A 19,907-nucleotide genomic window follows, 5' to 3' on the forward strand; every position below is an offset into this window, starting at 1 on the left:
CCACAAGGCGAGGTCCTACAACAGGCCATTTGCAAGTTGAGGAGCAAGGAAGCGAGTCTGAGTCCCAAAACCTCAAAAGTAGGGAAGCTGACAGTGCAGCCTTCAGTATGTGGTCAAAAGCCTGAGAGCCCCTGGCAAACCACTAGTGTAAGTCCAAGAGTCCAAAAGCTGAAGAAGTTGGAGTCTGATGTTTGAGGGCAGGAAGCATCCAGCATGGGAGAAAGATGAAGGCGGGAACACTCAGCCAGTCTAGTCATTCCGCATTCTTCTGCCTGCTTTATTCTAGCTGTGCTGGCAGCTGATTAGATTATGCCCACACAGATGGAGGGTGGGTCTGCCTCTCCCAGTCCACTGACTCAAATGTTAATCTCCTTTGGCAACACCCTCACAGATACACCAAGGAACAATACTTTGCATCCTTCAATCAAGTTGACACTCAGTATTAACCATCACAGAACTTAACCCCCAGGGTGATGTTATTAAGAGGTGAGGACTCTGGGAGGCCCCACCTTCATGGCTGGGATTACTGCCCTTTTAAATGGGTTGAGGGAACAAGTTTACCCCCACTTTGGCTCCTTCCACCCTGTGAAGATGCAGCAACCAGACACCATCTGTGGAGCAGAGGGCAAGTCTTTACCAGACACCAAATCTGTTGGCACCTTGATCCTGGACTTACCAATCTCAAAAACTGAGAAATAATTTTCTATCATTTACAAATTACTCGGTCTAAGGTGTTTTGTTATAGCAACGGGAACAGACTAACACAACCCTATACTTCAGTATTTGGGATAATTGGATTAAACTAATAATTTCACTATTACCCCATAATCAAACATAATGGCAGCATTTATTTGGCTGAGTTTCATGCTTAGAGTATGGGAATAAGAATTGTTCCATTATAAAGGTCACAACCTTACATAATGATCTCCCTTACATAATAGTCACACCCCTATTTTTGGACCGGCAGAGCCAGCATAAAAAGTGTTATCATTACACAAATACAGCACTTTAGGTGTTTTTAAGGACAGAAATATATTTTCAATTCTATTACTATTTTTCAAACAGCTGAGGCTAGACAGAGATTCCAAGTGCCCTGATTCGCTGTTTTTGAGCTGTCAAAAAAAATGAATCAACTGACTACAGTCACGTATCTAACACAAACATAGAATTTCGCAGGAAGTCTGAGGTTATTTGGGTCAAGTTCATATGGTATTTGATCTACAGCCTGATAATATAGCTTTTGTGCTATATGAGCACACTAGGACATGGTGTTATTTTTTAACTGAGACATAAAAACCAAAGTAACAATCTACTTGTATTCATTGTTAAGTTTTCATATCCTTATAGCCAAAGAAAGGAAAACCACTTCCAACCAGCCTGCTTCTATTAATACACACAGTGATCTTTGATGTAAATGTCACACATGTTCACTTTAGGCTTCTGGTCAAATTTGCATGAGGCCAATTAAATTCTGAGGTCCTGAATCTCCTCTGTAAATTCAACAGATAGATTTCTCTTCTTGTACTAAGCTATTGTTTGGTATTGTTCTGAACTACTCAACAGCTGTAATTCTGCAACTCACTGGATGTTGAAGGGTATAATAATTGTACCGAGGGATATGAATGTGTGTAAACCCAAAGCCCAGTGCTGTCTCTACGGTGATACACTTATCCACATTCCTCCCACTGTCATGACACAGTCCTCTTACTTCAACTGGCTCACTTCTCCGAATGCCTGGAACTTCACTCAATTTACCTTCCCTTATACACCTTAGATGTCACCTTAGATAGTGCACCTTAAATGTGCACTATTATGGTAGCCACTAGCCATATGTGGCTTCTGAGCACTTGACATGTGGCTAGCCTAAACTACTGAGATGTGCTGTAAGTACAAAATTATATACTAGATTTTGAAGACTTAGTATGACATATGTAAAATACCTCAATAATTTTTATATCAACCTGCTGAAATATTTTGCATGTATCAGGTTAAATAAAAACATACATATTATACACTAGAAAATTTTAAATTATGTGTGTAGCTCACATTATTGGATAATATTGAGTTGGCTAATTTTAGGCTCTCTTTCCCTGACTCCATTCTACTGAGCTCTCTTCAATTACACATAAATTGGGTCTTCTAATTTTATCCTTTATCTCTTAATCTCCTTTTCTATCCTTTTGTTTTTCCTGTGCTGCATTCTGGGTAATATCTCATATTTATCTTCCAAATCACTGATTCTTTCTTCACTAGGTCTAATCTGTTGTTAATCCATCCATCCATTACATTAGGTTTTATGTTTACTTTGTTTTGATGTTTTGAATATGGTTTTGTTTACTGAACTTCCAGACAAGATTTCATCTGGTTTAGAAAAATATTGGAAACCATTAGGCAATTTCTACTAATGCTGAATACATGCATACTCTGTCACCAGCAATTCTACTCCTAGGAATAAACCCAACAGGAAAAAACGATAGCCCAAAACTGAAAATTACCCAAATGCCCAACAGCTGTAGAATGTGGCATATTCACACAATAGAATACTAAATTAAATAAGAAAAGTATAACTATATGGAAAAATATGAAGTTCTTTTATCCTTTTTCATATGTTGAGAGACAAAGGTCATATACAAAAGATTATATAGTATATAAATCCATGAATAAAATCTTTTTAATAGGCAAAATTAAAATGGTATAAGAATTCAGGATACTTGCATAATAGTCACACCCCTATTTTTGGATACTGGTTGACCTTGGAGTAATACTAGTTGACCTTGGAGTAAAAGATTACATGAAGGGAACAGAAAGGGGGTTTATGAGATGCTGGTAATGTTCTGTTCCTTGATCTGAATACTGGTTACATAGTACATTAATTTATGGAAATTCATCATGGTATATCCTTATGATTTTTAAACTTTGCATATAATTTAACAGTATAACAAACTCAAACTCTAATCAGTGATTTTCAGAAAAATATTTGGATGTTGTATTAGTCTGTTTTCACACTGCTATAAAGAACGACCTGAGAGAGGGTAATTTATAAAGAAAAGAGGTTTAATTGACTCACAGTTCCAAGTGGCTGGGGAGGCCTGAGGAAACTTACAATCATGGCAGAAGGCGAAAGAGAAGCAAGTCACGTCTTACATGGCGGCAGGAGAAGGAGAGTGTTGAAGGAAGTGCCGCACTTTTAAACATCAGATCTCATGAGATCTCACTATCACAGAACAGCATAGGGAAAATCTGCCCCCATAATCCAATTACCTCCTACCAGGTCCCTCCCCTGACAGGTGGGGAATTACAATTCGAGATGAGATTTGGGCAGGGACACAGAGTCAAACCACATCAGATGTTAAAACCTTTTTTTTCCTTTTTGAGTTGTCAGTTTTGAATATAATTATTTCAAAAATTTCATTTTGTTTCCTTTTCAAATTCTGCCTAGACATTTTTAATAGCATTTTGCTTATGTTTTCAAATCCATCTTTTATTTCTAGAAACATTTTAGGACATTTCATTTATATTCTGACTGATAATTCTTAAATTCAAGTTCTTGGGAAGTCTAATTCTACTGTTTGTTGTTTCCACTGATGGCTTGTTTACTCTGTGTAACTGGAAACTTTTCATTGTGAAGTCATATGTGGTTGATTTTAATCTGTGAGAATTCTAAAGAGCCCCAGCTGTGGGAACATTCCTACAAAGCTGATTCTCTTCCGATTCTGCTGGAATCCTGAGTCTCTCTCAAACTGGAATTATCTTAACAATTCTTTTGCTTGAGGTTTCCTGGACGGCATATGTGGATAATGTGAGTTTAAGCCCTAAACCTTCATGAGTTCAGAATTCTCAGCAGAGACATTTCCCCACCCCCAGCCAAGGCCAGAACAATTTCTCATAGCAGTTTTTCTTTGCCAAATGGATTTTTCTAGTCCATCTTTTCACTGAGGGTGTAGATCTTCAAGATTCCTGGCTTTTGCAGACTCTTAATCAGTTCAGTTGACCTTGTAACAGCGCCCAAGTCCTCATCTCCCATTCCACAGTGCACCCCTCCCTACTCATCCCTGTTGTATGGCAATTAAAACTGAAGCTTTCAGTTTCTGTTATCTGCACACACTCCCAAGGCAGCCCATATCTTAGATCCTCACTCACCACCCTGGTGTCAGCTCTCTCTCCATTTTTGCCTCTGTAGAGACTTACATTCAATTTTTATGAGCTTAGCTACATATTTAAAAGGTTGTTTTTTATATTACATTCAGCATTTCTCAGTGTCTGTAATTGGGAGAGTTTCTCCAAATATCTATTCTTCATAATACTAGAAGCAGAAGTTCAACAGGCCTTCTCTATCTGATGCTTAAAAGCTAGCGAGGCAGTCATTTCAGGGCTTTGGAGAGGTCCTACTCTGTTACCTCCCAGCTTAGTTACAACTGAATTTTCTAGAACTAAAAAAAATGTTTAACATGAGCAGAGGTGAGGTGAGGTGTCAACCAATCCATTTTCACAATATGCTACCACCTACCATTCAGTGGACTTGCTAAAAAGTCACCTAGCAGAGAGAGCCTTGCCACTTTGTTATGCCAAAGGATCAAATAATGCAGAAACCATTCATTCATACAATAAATATTCACCAAGAATCTGCTCTTTGCAAGGTACAAAGTGCTAGGCAAACAAAAGTGATTAAAACAGGAACTTGGCCCTCAAAGAGTTTAGCTAGAATGCCTAAAAATTTTCTTGCCTTAAGTGCAAATTGATCAATAAGTAGAGATTGCCTGGAGCATTGTATTAAGAATCTGAGGCCAGGCATGGTGGCTCACGCCTGTAATCTCAGCACTTTGGGAGGCCGAGGCGGGAGGATCACGAGGTCAGGAGATTCAGACCATTCCAGCCAGCACAGTGAAACCCTGTCTCTACGAAAAATACAAAAAATTAGCCGGGCATGGTGGCATGCACCTGTAATCCCAGCTACTTGGGAAGCTGAGGCAGGAGAATTTCTTGAACCCAGCAGGCGGAGGCTGCAGTGAGCCAAGATCGCACCACTGCACTCCAGCCTGGGCGACAGAGCGAGACTCCGTCTCAAAAAAAAAAAAAAAGAAGAAGAAGCTGAGGACAAGTCTAAACTAGTGAGTCAACTGTTAAAATACAAACCCCACTATGCCATTTCCCTGTTGAAGCACCTCTAATAGCTTCCCATTACTCCCAGGTTGTAATCCAAACTCTGTGGCCTACAAGGAGGTCTTCCCAGATGTGGCCCTGCCTGTCTCCCAGTCTTCCTCTTGTTCACTCCATTCTATCCATACTAGCTTCCTTCTGCTCTTCAAAGGTGCCTAGTTCATTCTCACTTTAGCTCTTTTGCACATATTCTTCCTCCCACCTAGAATATTCTTAGTTCTTTACATGGGTCCCACTTCTCATCATGAGTCTCAGCTTAAATGAGACACACTTTGAGAGGGCCCTTCCCTAAAGACCCTGTAAAAAGGATCTCTCCCACCATATCATTTATCTGTCACATCACCCTTTTTAAATTTTCTTCATAGTCCATATCAGTATCTTAAATTATCAAGTTATTTGTATATTTTCTCATTTATTCTTTACTTTTCTCTATATTCTCTAAATGTACCTGGCATATGTAATGGGTGCTCTGTGGTATACATATGGATGAATACATAAATGGATAAATGGTCAGTGATGTCTGCAAGCATGCAAAATAGGAGGGTGGCTCTACTTGTACTACCTAAGTGCATCAGAGGAAAGGTGACAGTAACAAAAAACATCAACTAAGTGCAAAAAATGCCATTAGGTTCAGGAGTGATGAAAGGGGACATAATGAACTCTGTTGGGAGCAAGTGAAGGACACAGGCAGGGAAACTGTCCCTGAAAAGGCAGCTTACCAAAGACCCTAAAGAAAAGCTGGAAGTTACTGGCAGGCATGGTGGAAAAAAGCATCCAGACAGAAAAAGCACATGCAGCAACAAGCAGGTGTGAGATTCCTCCTTACTTCATGCTATCACCCTGAATTCAGGGAATCAGAACTTCCCAAAGGATTCCAGTTTTGGCCTCTTGTCCAGAGATGTCCAGGTGGCCAAATATCAAAGTCCTGTTTCAGACTTTCCCATTAACTAATCATATGGTTTCTAAGAGAGTCGTTCTACCCCTGGGGGCCCCCACCTTCAGCAGCTATAAAACCAGGATGTGGCTCATAGGTCTCTCATATCCCTTCCATCTCTGCAGGTCTGTTAGATACTCCCGTGTTTGCTCCAGCACACATTCTGAATTGGCCAGTACTGGAACTGTAAAACATATTGATTCCTTTTGGTGATTTCTTTTGTGCTGGTTTTTGTTAATGATTAAGAGATAGTCTACAGAATATCAGTGTTCCACTCTGTCACTCAGTTATAGCTAAACAAATCAATTATAAAATTAAGCTCTGAATTTTGGTAAATTCCAAAGCCTTGCACGTGCCGCCTCTGGCCAGTCTGAAGTCCACCGCTCCATATCACTGAAAGCCCTTCTTTAGAATGCAGGTGACTGGGTCCAACCATTTACCATCCAACCCCCCAGAGCCACTGAATTAGCATCTCTCATGAGTGGGGCCCAGAAATCCACATTGTCAACATTGGTAATGCCCAGTTAATTCTTTCTTATTCACCCTCAAGGAGAGAACCACTACCTCTTAGCTTCGCTCTGTTCCAGGATAAAAACAAAACAATAACCAAAACACTAACAGTGGCCAGCATGCGTTGAGTGCTTCTTATGTGTCGTGATTTGTCCCAGGCTTCTGACTTCCTTTCTTGCCCCAACAGTGTTGAATCACTTGCCCAGGTTCACATAGCAACCAGCTGGGGAATGAGGATTTGAGTCCACGTTCTTTGGACTCCAGCATCCATGTTTCCAACTGCTAACTACACTACAGCAGGGTACAATGCTTAAGAGCCTCATTCAGCTCTAGCATCGGACTTGATGAGTTCAAATCCCAGCTGTACCATTTACTAGCTGTGTGGCCTTGGGCAAGTTATTTTGCCTCCTTCAGCCTCAGTTTCCTCAATGTAAGGTGAGGATAATAAGCATTGCTACTTCATAGGGTGCTTGGTTGTGAAGGACAACTGAGTAAAATGCTGAGAAGGGAACCTGGTGCATAGTGAGCGTCAGCCATGATGATCCAGCCTCCCTTTCTCCAGGCTTGGGCTCCTTGGGGCCTGGTACTTGTCCCAAAGGAAATCTCTGTCAAGCATGAGTAGACGGAACTGAAAAAAATCCATCCTCTCTGCTGGAAAGCAACCCACAGCCCATGGTCCCATGGTCTACTGACAGTGGGTCAGTAGTGTTGTCTTTGGAGATAAAGTATGGCACATTATTTGAACTTGAATGTTCAAAGGGCATCAACTCCTTTCTAGCACACAACACTTTCAGCCTTGCTGCTTCTTTTTCTTTCATGCCTCCTAATGGTTCTGTCTGTCATTATGAACCTTTCAGCTCTGCTTCCACAAAGCACAAAGGGATCCCATCCTTTAATCCTCAAAATAGTTTGTCTTTATAGTTTGGCAGGTAAGAGTTGGTTGCAGCAGTAACTCCTGAAACCTGCCTCTCATTATGCCAAGAACTGCAATGTGTTTGCCACATCAAAGCATGAGTGATAACAAATGCTTTCCGATGGTGAGAACTGCTCTTTATGGCCTGCTTTCCAAGTGCCCTCTTGACATAGAAGAACTTTTTTTTTTACAACATCAATCATCATTAGTAGCAAATGGTGATATCTGTATCTGTCCAGGTGACATCTCAGCCAAGGAAGGAAGCCACATCCTGAGAATGTCAGCTGTTACCTCAAGACTGAAATACAGCAATAGTTATCTCAAGATAGAAATATAGTAAAGAACTTTTGTCTTTCATGGCAGAAATTATTCCGTAAGTCATATTTTTACTAAATCTTCTAAGGAGGTACTTAAAATTACTTTTTCGTTGTAAATAAAACTAGTTTTAGAGTAATGCATAATATTTTATTCTTTTATTTTTGAGACAGGGTCTCACTCTGTCACCCAGGCTGGAGTACAGTGGCATGATCCTAGCTCACTGTAGATTCGAAATCCTGTTCCAGTGGTCCTCCCACCTCAACCTCCTGATCAACTGAACTATAGGAATGCACCACCAAACCCAGCTAATTATTTTTTTGTAGAGGTGGGGGTCTCACAATGCTGCCCAGACTCTTCTCAAACTCCTGGCCTCAAGTGATGTTCCTGCCCAGGCCTAAAATTTTAAGTAAGTTCCTATTTATGACCACAGATATTTTGAGAGTCCATTGCCACACTAGCCTTATGCAAATTCAGCGATGCACCCATGAACCACTATACCCATCCCAAAAGCTCCACCCAGGGGAGACAAGGCATCTGAGGGGCAAAAGCCCCAGCAGACCACCACGGATCTGCTGACCTGGGAGCAAACAGACTCCTCCTCTTAAAAGATCCACCCACTCAGCAACACCTGAACTTGGCAGGAGCCAGCAAACAAGCACCTCACTCCTTGGTAAGACTTTCCTTTTGCTGCACCAAACTGGAATCTTCCTACCGCCCCAACCTACTGAATGTATACCATTATTTCAGCAAGAGAAACTCAGCAAAACATTGACTACTTGTGTTAGAGAACAATGAAATATTCTCATCAGAAACCCTATCCTAGAGAAGGAAACTGTCTGCAGTAGAGGGAGGAGCTCCACTAACTTCGAACAGCTCCAGGACTGACATTGCTAAGGTCTTCCCAACTTTATCTTTTCTCACTAGCCCCCAGAGCTGTCCAGTTCCAGCACATGGACATATATGAAAATACAATATCATATGCCTCCTCCACTGACCAGGGCAAAAGCTGCAGTAAAAGAACTATCAAGTCAAGGAATTATCTTAAAATATTACTAATAACATTACCAAATTACAAAAAAAGGATCTTTAATAAGCCTTCCATCTAATGAAGAATGGAATGAAAATCAAGAAAAAATGTTGACAGAATACAAAAAGCTGAAGTTCAGATGCTGAACACATTCTTTTAATGTTTTATTTATTTATTTTGAGACAGGGTCTTACTCTGTTGCCCAAGCTGGAGTGCAGTGGCGCAATCATGGCTCACTATAGCCTCTACCTCCCAGGCCCAAATGATCCTCCCATCTCAGTCTCCCAAGTAGCTGGGACTATAGGTGCATGCCACCATGTCCAGCTAATTAAAAAAAAAAAATTGTAGAAACAATGTCTCAATATGTTGCCCAGGCTGGTCTCAAACTCCTGGGCTCAAGTACTCCCCCTATCTTGGCCTCCCAAGTAGCTGGGATTACAGGTGTCAGCCACTGTGCCCAGCCGCTGAACATATTTAGTCAAACTTCTTACCAGAGTAAATCCCATTGTAACCACTTAGGCAAGCTTGGCTCCTCCCAGAATCTGCTTTCTAGGCTCAGTCCTTCACATGGTCTTCCTTCTTGTCCCCTTGGTCACCAAGCCATGCAGCCCTTCCACCCTTGGCCCATGCAGGTATAATTCTTGTCCCTAGCCCCCAAGGTAAGGAAGCCTCTTCACTTCCAAGTCCCCAAAGTCACCTGCCTGGGCCACTAGCCATGCAGCAGTAACTTCATACTTCCCTCTTTTGCTCTTCTTGAAGGTTCCTATTGTCCAACCATAGGCCAGGAAGCCCTGCTCTTACTAAATCAAGTGTTCTCAATCAACTCACCTGAGTCAAACAGGCCTTAAAAGTCTACCTATGCCAATCTTGTCATTTACATGTAAGGCAGAGAGGCTGAAGGACTTGCTCAAGGTCATAAAGAAAATTAAGGAGTACAAGCCAAGCCTCCTGTTACCCAGGCCAGTGGTTTTCACATGGTACCACTGATGAAGCCTGGGGCTGTAGACCCCGTTGAGCCCTGCCCAGTATTCCTTTTCCACCTGTCACCAGTGCTACTGCTAACCTCACACCTCTAATCTTCTCAAGAGAACCACTCTTGGGTGATACAGCCACCTTGCCCAAGTATGCCTGGGAATTATCACTTAGGACCAGGTTGCCTGTAGCTCAAGACTGGTTGATGCAAGGATACAAAATTCCTACTTTCCTGCCTCAAGGAAGAACACACCCTGCTATGATTGATGCTTCAGAGCATCCACAGGATCAGGCTCAGAATGGACCTCACCTGAAAGTGCATCCTTTCTCCTGAGAATGCTCGTTAATAACTCATTTTGCTAAGATTCTCTTCTATTCAGCTCTGCTTCTAGGTAATCTAACCTGACACTGGGGTTCTCTCTGAGCATTCCAAGCAAGTATACTGGTCCAGGCCCCACAGTGCTCAAATGGCCTCCATGACAATCTTTATCCAGAGCCCATCAACATTCAATCCAGTCCCTCAGTCAGGAATATCCCCCTTGTCCCTTCCAGCCTAGAAGTCCACTCTTCCTCCTGAGAGAAGCACCAAGTCCCTGCCTCCTGCCCTCTCAAGCTCTCACCTGACTTGTAGTTAGGATCTGAAAGAAACTCTGAAGTCAGTGAATCATCAAGCTGAGGTTATCAGCAGCATAACACTCCTTAAAACATTTAGTCTTCGGTGCTCCTTAGGGAGCAGAGAAATGCCCCCACAGTGTCCCTTAATTTGCTTCTTACATGGTGAAATCTCTTAAACAGAGAATGAGGGTTTTCATTACAGCATTAACATCACCAACATGCAGTGGCTCATGCCAGTAATCCCAGCACTTTGGGAGGCCAAGGCAGGTGGATCACTTGAGGCCAGGAGTTCAAGACCAGCCTGGCCAATGTGGCAAAATCCCATCTTTGCAAAAAATATATAAAAAGTAGCTGGGCGTGGTGGCACATACCTATGGCCCCAACTATTCAGGAGGCTGAGGCATGAGAATCCCTTGGAACCGGGAGGCGGAGACTGTGGAGAGCTGAGATCACGTTACTGCACTCCAGCCTGGGTGACAGGGTAAGACCCTGTCTCAAAACATAAATCACCAACAAGCCACCCATTGCTTTTGAAAATACTCTACCCTACTTTCTCAGAGGAATCACTGTTCTTGCTACATGTTCTAACTGATGTTCTTATCTGGATACAAAATTAAAAAGGTTTGTCACTCTGGAGGAATTATTTAACTATGACTTGTTTACATAAAACAGCATCCTAGAAAATGAGTTTGCACTGGTTTCTTTCACAGCAGAGATCAGATTATTGACAAAATATCCGGAGAACTTATAACCTGCTTCGTAACAATAATGGCTATTCATGTATAGTGCCCAATATGTTCCAGGCACCAGAAATATGTCCCTTCTAATCCTTGCAACAGGTGGGGACAATACTGGTCAGAGAAGTTAAATAACTTGATCAAGGTTAAGTAACAAATACATGGTAGAAACAGGATTTGAACCCAGGTCTGTCTACCCACAAAGCAAGTGACTGGGCCACTTCACCACCTCTACCTCCTGTTCTCCAGTGCTTGAGACTGGTTCTACCCTGCAGCAGTTCCTGTTCCAAGCTAAGCTTCGTACAAGAATTAATGGATGTTCTCAAAAGTACACCCTGTTCTCTGACCTTGAGAGAGGAACAAGAAGAGCATCTGGTGTAGACAAATGTAAGGATCAAGAAGGGCTTTGACAGGAAGGCAGAGTAAATGTTCTCTTCCCTGTTTCTCCCATAAGTCTAGCTAAAAACTGAGCACTAGATCTAAAACAAGCATAAGAAGACACCGAAAGGTGGGGAGCTGCCAAGTGGGTTAAGGACCTCAGGACCCAGGGAATGACATGGCAACGAGTTCCTGAATTTTCTTTTTCCCTCATGTATTTCCTCATCTATACTTGAAAAGCCAGCAACCTGGAAACACCAATACACATAGACCAAAAACAAATAAGCAAAAAAAGCTCCTCTCTTTGTCCAAAGAACCAGGAAAGGGGCAGCCTAGCTTCTTTTAGATTGAAGAAAAAATGAAAACTTTTAGATAATAACCACTCTACTCGAAACACACCACACACACACACGCGCGCACACGCACACACACGCACATACACACACACACACAAAAAAAAACTGTGGACCCACCCATACAAGCAAAGACCTAGTGGGGAACCTAGACAGTAGTGAGGAGCCCCAACACCTCCACCAGGATAGTTTCTGAGAGGCTGAGTATGGAGGCTGGCCTTTCATCTCTGCTAGGTGGCAATGTGGTTGCAAAGGTGTCAGAAGTGGCTGGTGGAGAATCAGGTCTTACCCGCCACCACTCAGCAGTAATGAAGCCATTCCAACCGTGGGAGTGGAGGTCACATGGAGAACCATAACAGGACCCCTCCTCCTGGCAGCCAGATGGATATGGGTTTCAAAGAGCAACTATAAATGTTCTTGAAACAAAAAACTACAAAGAACTAGCAAAGTAATGAGAAGTATCAGCAAAGAAACAGAAGATAGAAGAACCAAGTAGAAACTTTGGGACTGAAATATATTATAAATGAAATGTAAAAAAAAAAAAAACTCAATGGATGGGTTCAACAGCAGAATAAAGAGAACAGAGGCCAAAAAAATCTGTGAACTTACAGATAAAACAATTACCCATAAACAATCGAAATAAATTAGACTGGGGAAAAAAATGAACTAAGCCTCAGAGACGTGTTGAACTACAAAAAAAAGATGTTAAAGGTAGGTCATCTGACTCCCAGAAGGAGAGGAAAAAGAGGGTAGGGCTAGAAAAGCATTTGAAGAAATAATGGCTAAAAACTTTCCAAAGTTGGCAAAAGACAGAATCAAGAATCTGAGCACCAAATGGGATAAACCCAAAGAAATCCACACCAAGATGCATCACAGTCTCACAAAAAGACAAAGGAAAAAGCCTTGACAGTAGCCAGAGAGAAATGATGCATGAAGCCATAGGGGAAGAACAATTTGAATGACAGAGGATTTCGCAAAATAAACCAAGGAGGCCAGTAGGAAGCAGTGCAACATTTTTTAAGTGCTGAAAGAAAGAACTATCAATCCAAAATTCTATATCCAGAGAAAATATTCTTCAGGGATGACATTCTCAGATGAAGAAAAACTAAGAGGATTTGTCACTAGGAGACCTGCCCTAAAATAATGACTAAAGGAAGTTCTCTAAACAAAAAGGAAAAGATAAAAGAAGGAATGTCTCAGAACATCAGGAAGGAAGAAAAAACCATGGCAAAAATATAGATAAATACAATCGAGTTTGCTTTGCTTCTCCTCTTGAGTTTCCTAGATTCAGTTGATGATTAAAAAATCATAACACTGTCTAATGCAGTTCTCAAGGTATGCAAAAGAAATAAGACAATCATATAATTGGAAGGGTAAAGGGAGGTAATTTTCTTTTTCTTTTACTTTTTTGTAGCAACAAGGTCTTGCCATGTTGCCTAGGCTGGTCTGAATTCCTGAACTCAAGCAATCTGCCCGCCTTGGCCTCCTAAAGTGCTGGGATTGCAGGTGTGAGCCCCTGTGCCTGGCCCATGTCTAGGTTTCTATACTTCGCTGGACCTAATAAAATGACAATAATAGTAGGCAATGATAAATCATGCATGTCTACATGTTTAAAAAGCCATGTCAAAAGATACACTCTAAAGCAATATAGATAAATCAAAATTGGATTCTATAAAATGCTCAAAGAACCCACAGAACAGCAGGAAAAGGTCCAAGGAGTAACTGAAGAGGAGGAATGGAGGCATCTGCCCCTCCTTCTGCCAGGGTCACTTTAAAACTAGACCCTTTTCACAAGGTGGGGAGCACAGTCATTTCTGCTGTTCTGGGGGTACATCTAGGGTGGGACAGGGATGAACCCACCAGGCTTTTCCACAGAGCTTTGCCTTGCATTGGTGAATGTGTGCCCTGGTGCTTATGGAAGGCTCTTCTCAAAGCCCGCAGGCTGACCTGCCAGCACACCCAAAGTGGCTCCTTGTCAAGGCTCAGGGTCTCAGCTCACCTTCAGCATGGTGGAGTTTCCCTCCTGGGGGAGAACAGTACATTTGCACTCTGTTTACAAAAAGCCAAAAGCTATGCTTTGTGTGCAACCTATCTGCTGGAAAAAAAAAAAAATGGAACTAAGGTGTCTTTGAGAATGATCTGATGCAGCTAGGTCAGGGGGAAGAAAGAACCGCAACAATTTGGAGCAGTGCCCCAAACACTTAAATGAGCTGGGTACAAATCAGTCAGCGTTGGTAAACTCTACCTATAGATAGATATAATATCTATTTTATAATAGATTATATATTTATAATATATATACTATATATTATATAGATATTTTATAATAGGCATTTTCTGACTTAGAAATACTAAGACAAAACAGATACTAAGTTCCAGAGAGCCTCCCTTTAATTTTATTAGGGACAGGAGTCCTGAATCCTTCCAGGCAAGAAGATAGCCCCACAGTCTTGTAGTAAACTGTGTGTTGCTCTGTGTTTCTAGACCCTTAACTTTGTACCTCCTAGAAGAATGCTTCTAAAAACTTTCATTACACTTGTTGATAATGTTTACACTTTAAAAAATACATATATCTGGGAAGGTATTTGTACACGTCATTCATTATTCCAAATATAAGGGTATTTGTACATTACATGTCATTCATTATTTCAAATGTAATTTTAATCAGATCAACATAAAAGCATCTTAATATAATCAGTAGTGGCACTGGTAACTTTAAATATTAAAGTCTACAATAGGGAAAAAGGAGCTTTGATTCATTGTCTCTTTTCAAATTAGCACAATCAACTTAGCACACACCTCTAATCTTTCTTTCCAACCTCTCATGTTCTTTCTGCCTTTTCTCTTGCTTCTCACTCCCCCAACCCATGATATAACAAAGAGAAGGCTGTAGAGGGCAGAGTCAGGGCTGACAAAAAACAAATTCCAATTATTCCTTCTCCTTGCACGTATTCAAAAACCTATAGCCTTTTATAAAAATATTTCGATTTTTTCCCAGGAAATCTACTTTTTATGTTTGCCCTGTCTTTAGCCAACTCTAATAGATTTTTCTGTTGAGTTCTGATCTGTACCTGAGATTCTTAAGAGGTATATTTGCAGACAAAACCAGGAAGATTTCCCTGAATTTTTTGGAAACAATCTTCCTTACACCAAAAAGTAAATTGCCCAAGGAAGCCTCTCCCACCTAGGACTTCCTAAGAGCATAACTGGCACTTGTAAAAACTCAGGAAGGTTGCAAAAAAATTGGAAATGGGGTTCCATGGTTTCAATATAACGTTAAATTTGAAAATTAACACCTCAAGTTAATTTGGCTCTTTCTGCCTTGAACTGATTAGTGAACACTAGATTTCATGCTAGAGCTCCCAAAACATTTGCCTGCAATGCAGGGCTCATGTTCCAAATTCTGCTTTTTGCAGTAAAAAATAATATGCTCACATCATTTCATGACCGTGGTGCTACAGTGTTTCTACCGGCTTGCACGCCTCCTACGGGTGGGCTGTTTATTGTATTAGCACATAATGCTGCAACTTTCCACTGGCACACAAAGCTAGTGGTTTTCTAAAGCAGTCCTGGAATTCATTACCATGGAAACAAAAGGTATAAAAAGCTGTTTTTATCTAATAGGAAAACTTACAGGAACTCTAAAAAAGATCAAAAGTGTTTTCAAAGTAAAGGTAGAGTCAAATACATTAAGTTTAGGTTAAAGGAGCCTCGGAAAGGAATCGCAAGGGTTAACAGAGGAAGGAGGCGGACTCTGTAGTGATGGGAGAAAACTCAGCAGCGCCACTGGGAGGCTCTGAAACTGGGACAGGGATGGATAGGTCAGGCTGCCGACCAAGTCTACCCCCAAAAAAGTGGCTGAAAGAACCCAATACTCTTCCTCTGCCAAGGTACAGGAGACATGGTTAGAACTCCAGTCTCTCCCCACAGGTGAAAATGAGTAGTTTGTTCTTCGGACATAAATAATATCATACACACCCTGGTCCTAATACATCCATCCAACCATTCTAGACTCTAGATTCTAGACATGGAAACGAGAAGTAAATGAAAAGCTTAATACAAATATGTTCATTTTATCAACTCATGATTTGATCTAGAGCTTGATCTCATGTGTTCAGGAAATGCTGTCACAGGTCCTATTTTAGTTTGGGAAAGGAGTAAGCGCAAACCACAAGTATTTATTTTGGTGTTTACGGTGTTTTCCTAACATCCAAATAAGTTCACCACATCCTGCCATCAGCTTCAAAATAGAATTTTGGATATATTCTTCCTTCCATGGAAAACTTCCTGATACATAAACTGCTCTGACCATCTGTAATAATACAAACTCTTATCCAGTATCCTCCTCAGAAAACATCTGGAACAATAGGAAGCTCCCATCAATGCTGCTAAAGGAACACGTTTCTGGAAGCCATGTGATCATTCCGGCAGCAGGGAAGATACACGGGGTCACGGGCAGTCAGACTCCATCCTTATACTGAGGCCACTGCCCACCATGGGTGTGCTGGCCAGCCCATCTGCCATTCTAGCCAGCGATATACGGAGAGTATGAGGCTTACAGAGCTGAAGTCTTCTGCATTAAAAGGCTTAATTTTCCTGCTCAAAGGCAGTCTTTTAGAATAGCAAGGAAAATTTTAACTTAGAATGGGGTTAAACTAACAGCAGGACTGTGTTTAGAGAAAGGAAACCATACAGAAATAATTTGAAAACATACCATCTAAAAGGCAGTAAAAAGCAATGGTTGAAAGCATGGACTTTTGAGTCCATCAGACACATAGGTTTGAATATCACATGCCCACTTACTTTCCATGTAACCTTAGATAAGCCTCAGTTCCTCATCTGAAAACCATACCTATCTGACAGAATTGTTGTAAGGATCCAATAAGATCAGGCGTGTTACATGTTTAGCATAGTGCCTGGCATATGGGAAGCTGTCAATAAACATTACCTCTTGCACTGTTTCTGTTACAGGGAGCAGGTGATGTTTAGCCTGGAGAACTGAAGGCTCAGGAAGAACGGGGTCTTCAAACACCTGAAGGACTGTCTCATGAAAAAGAGATGCACAAGACAGGAGAATTGAGCAGAGAGATGTTTAACTCAAATCGAAGAACAAAGACAGCATTGAATCACCACCTATCAAGGGTCTTACTTGAATAGACTTTGGTTTGGATGAGAGACTATAGAAGAAAACCTCAAAAGTCTCTTCCAATTCTAAGGTTTCATGATTCCAGGCATTTGGAGAATTAGGAAAAATAATCACTTAAAAAAAAAACTATTTAGTGCCAAGCTTCCTAAAACATCTTTAAAATGTCCAATATCCATGAATCATAGGGTATTATCCATTTTATTTGAAAACCATGGAACTCTACTACTAGAACTTTATTCTAGGTTGCTTAAAACAAAGTACAATGCAAAACTGTCTTCTTTCATAAGAACCATTTTCTAGATGGGCATAGATTCTTTGAGGGAATTCTTATCATGCAGATATTTTACTTCAAAATCTAAACTTGTACCACTTTACTGGAATGAAATATTAATGCTATTAATTTAAACATCATAACATTTTTAAAAAATAAGGTGTTAAAATAATATTTATTCATCAATCCTATACCACTACAATATTTTAGATCAGTGATTTAATATCTGAAAAAATTTATCACATACTATGCATACCACTGATCAGCAGAGGCTGAAATTTTACTGTAACTTCAGTCCAAAGATACAGGTTTTAATTTGAGTTCTCCATAATTCACAGAAATATTTAAGGGTAAATATGAGTCTTAATTAAAATCCCTATTCTCCCAGCATGTGCTAAACCCACCCTGCTTCACATGCAGACCCTTGGCCCCAAACAATCCCAAGAGGATGTTGGCTCAGAGCAGCAAGGAGCTGACAGATGGGGCATTCGGTAAAGGAGTGGTGCTGGGTTTTTTCATTTTTGTTAGAGACGAAAGCTGTGGGAAAAATATTCTCCACTTAATCTATTTTATTTTCAGCAAGGTTTTACCTGTAAATATTAATTTATACACCAGCAAAACTCACTAGATGCCTGGGCTACATGAATATAAATGAAATAAAGCTATCCAAACTAAAAAATGAAATTTCCTGTATCTTCCTTTCTCAGGCAGAGGAAAAATATCCAAGGATTTAAAATTCTATCCAGTGGTTTCAAAGGCAACAAAAGATCTCACATTGAGCTCTCATTTAAATAGGTGGGGTTACCAGGGTAGAAATTACAAGTTAAAGTGCTGCAGCATAAAGAAGAAAAATAATCATTTATGCCATTTTCAATACAGAACTTATTTCCAAATCAAAACCCTTTACACTTGGAATATTGTCAAATCTCAAATTTTTACCTTGCTGAGATCTACGACCACCTTTTGAAACTGAGACAGTGTAGGTATGATTACTCCCTGTATACTCAAGGGTTAGGAAAATGGAAAAGAACCGTGAGCCCCTCAAGAATGGTGGCTTTTCTTATTGGAATGAAGTAAATAAAATAAATTCATTGGCAATGCATTTAATTTCTCTCTTAGCAATTAATTGTGTATCTACATTGAATGATAACCGTGTAAACAGTCAAGATATGCATGTGGCAAATGAAAAATAAAGCAAAATGTTTTATCCTGAGTTACATGGATTCCCAGAGTGCAAAGGATGGGGAAAGGGTTGGGGGGAGGGATTCTCCTAGGTTTGATAACACTTTCTAAATTCAACAGCAATTCACCCCTGTTTAGCTGTTCTACAATGCTGATTAAGAGGGTACAGCATTGTGCCCTCTGGGTGCTCTGTGCTCACTGGCTTGGGTTTTTACTGGGACCCCCAGTTTTGTGTCCAATGGAAGTTGGGAACACAGCACTCCAACCTTCCCCATTTTTAATCCTCCTAGAGACTCCTAAAATAATCCTTTGAAGTTTTGTCATAGCAGAGAGATGCTGTGAGAGGGAAAGAGGTTTCCACATACTTCCACCCCCACATAGCTGAACATGAGCTGGCATCAGGTAAAAGTTCACAGGATTCCCAGTCTTGGAAGACTCTTCCTCCTCTCCCGGCCTCTCAGTTTGCACACTCCTATCCATTCCTTTAAGCCCAGCCCAGCCCAATCCCATATTACTGCATGAAGCCTTGTGCTATGGAATGAATGTGTATCCCCCACCAGAATTCATGTTGAAATCCTAACCCTCATTGTGATAGTATTTAAAGATGGCATCTTTAAGAGGTAATTAACTCATAAGCGTGGAGCCCTTGTAAGCGCCCTTACAAGGAGAGACAGGAGAGAGCTTTTCTTATCTCTTTCAGCACCATGTGAGGATGCAACAAGGAGACAGCATCTATAAACCAGGGAGAGGGCCTTCACCAAGAACCCACCAAGCTGGTACCCTGATCTCAGAATTCCAGCTTCCAGAAATGTGAGGGAAAAAAAGGCTATTGTTTAAGCCACCCAGTCTAAGGTATTCTGTTGCAGCAGCCTATAACAGAGCTGATTGAGAAACCTTGGCTGATAACTGCAGCTTCCTTGGATGAAGTCAGCCTCTCTTTTAAACCCCAGGACCACACTGTAGCCCTTTTTACACAGTTTTATATTGCTCGTGGTTATTTTACAGGATTTTGGTCATTTCCCCTCAACTAGAGTACAAGTTACATTGATGGCTTAGAGTCTTCTTTTCTTTCATATTATCCACTACAATGTCGAACATGCGGCATATACCTATGGGATGCTGCATAGACCTGTTGGTGGGTTGATTGAATATTACCTGCCTACCTGTATTACTAAGTTACAGAAGGAGAATAGGTGGGTTAAATGCTAGCATCTCTTACACTATTCTACTTCTCTTGATGGGGGAAAAAAAAAAGATTTAGCACTTACTGGGTTTAGAAGCTATACCAGGCACTGTTCAGCACTGTCTCACAATGCTAGGAGAGGACTAGACCACATTAACTCTGCACTGATTTCTTTCCCTGTGAAGTCCTTTTACATTTGAGCAAATTATCC

The 19,907-nt window shown here is 40.9% G+C and overlaps 1 protein-coding gene and 1 long non-coding RNA gene across 4 annotated transcripts in view; one reads left to right on the forward strand and one right to left on the reverse strand.

The window, feature by feature from the left end:
* GRM8 (glutamate metabotropic receptor 8) overlaps positions 1 to 19,907 on the reverse strand; it is an 818,692-nt gene that overhangs the window by 776,876 nt on the left and 21,909 nt on the right. The window lies entirely within an intron of this gene.
* LOC130541673 (uncharacterized) lies at positions 3,673 to 18,433 on the forward strand. The gene is made up of 3 exons (XR_008955750.1): positions 3,673 to 3,799; positions 7,754 to 7,887; positions 16,886 to 18,433. It is a non-coding gene; the product is annotated as an uncharacterized LOC130541673 (long non-coding RNA).

This window comes from Pan paniscus, chromosome 6, assembly GCF_029289425.2.
Source record: "Pan paniscus chromosome 6, NHGRI_mPanPan1-v2.0_pri, whole genome shotgun sequence".
Lineage (NCBI taxonomy): Eukaryota > Metazoa > Chordata > Mammalia > Primates > Hominidae > Pan > Pan paniscus.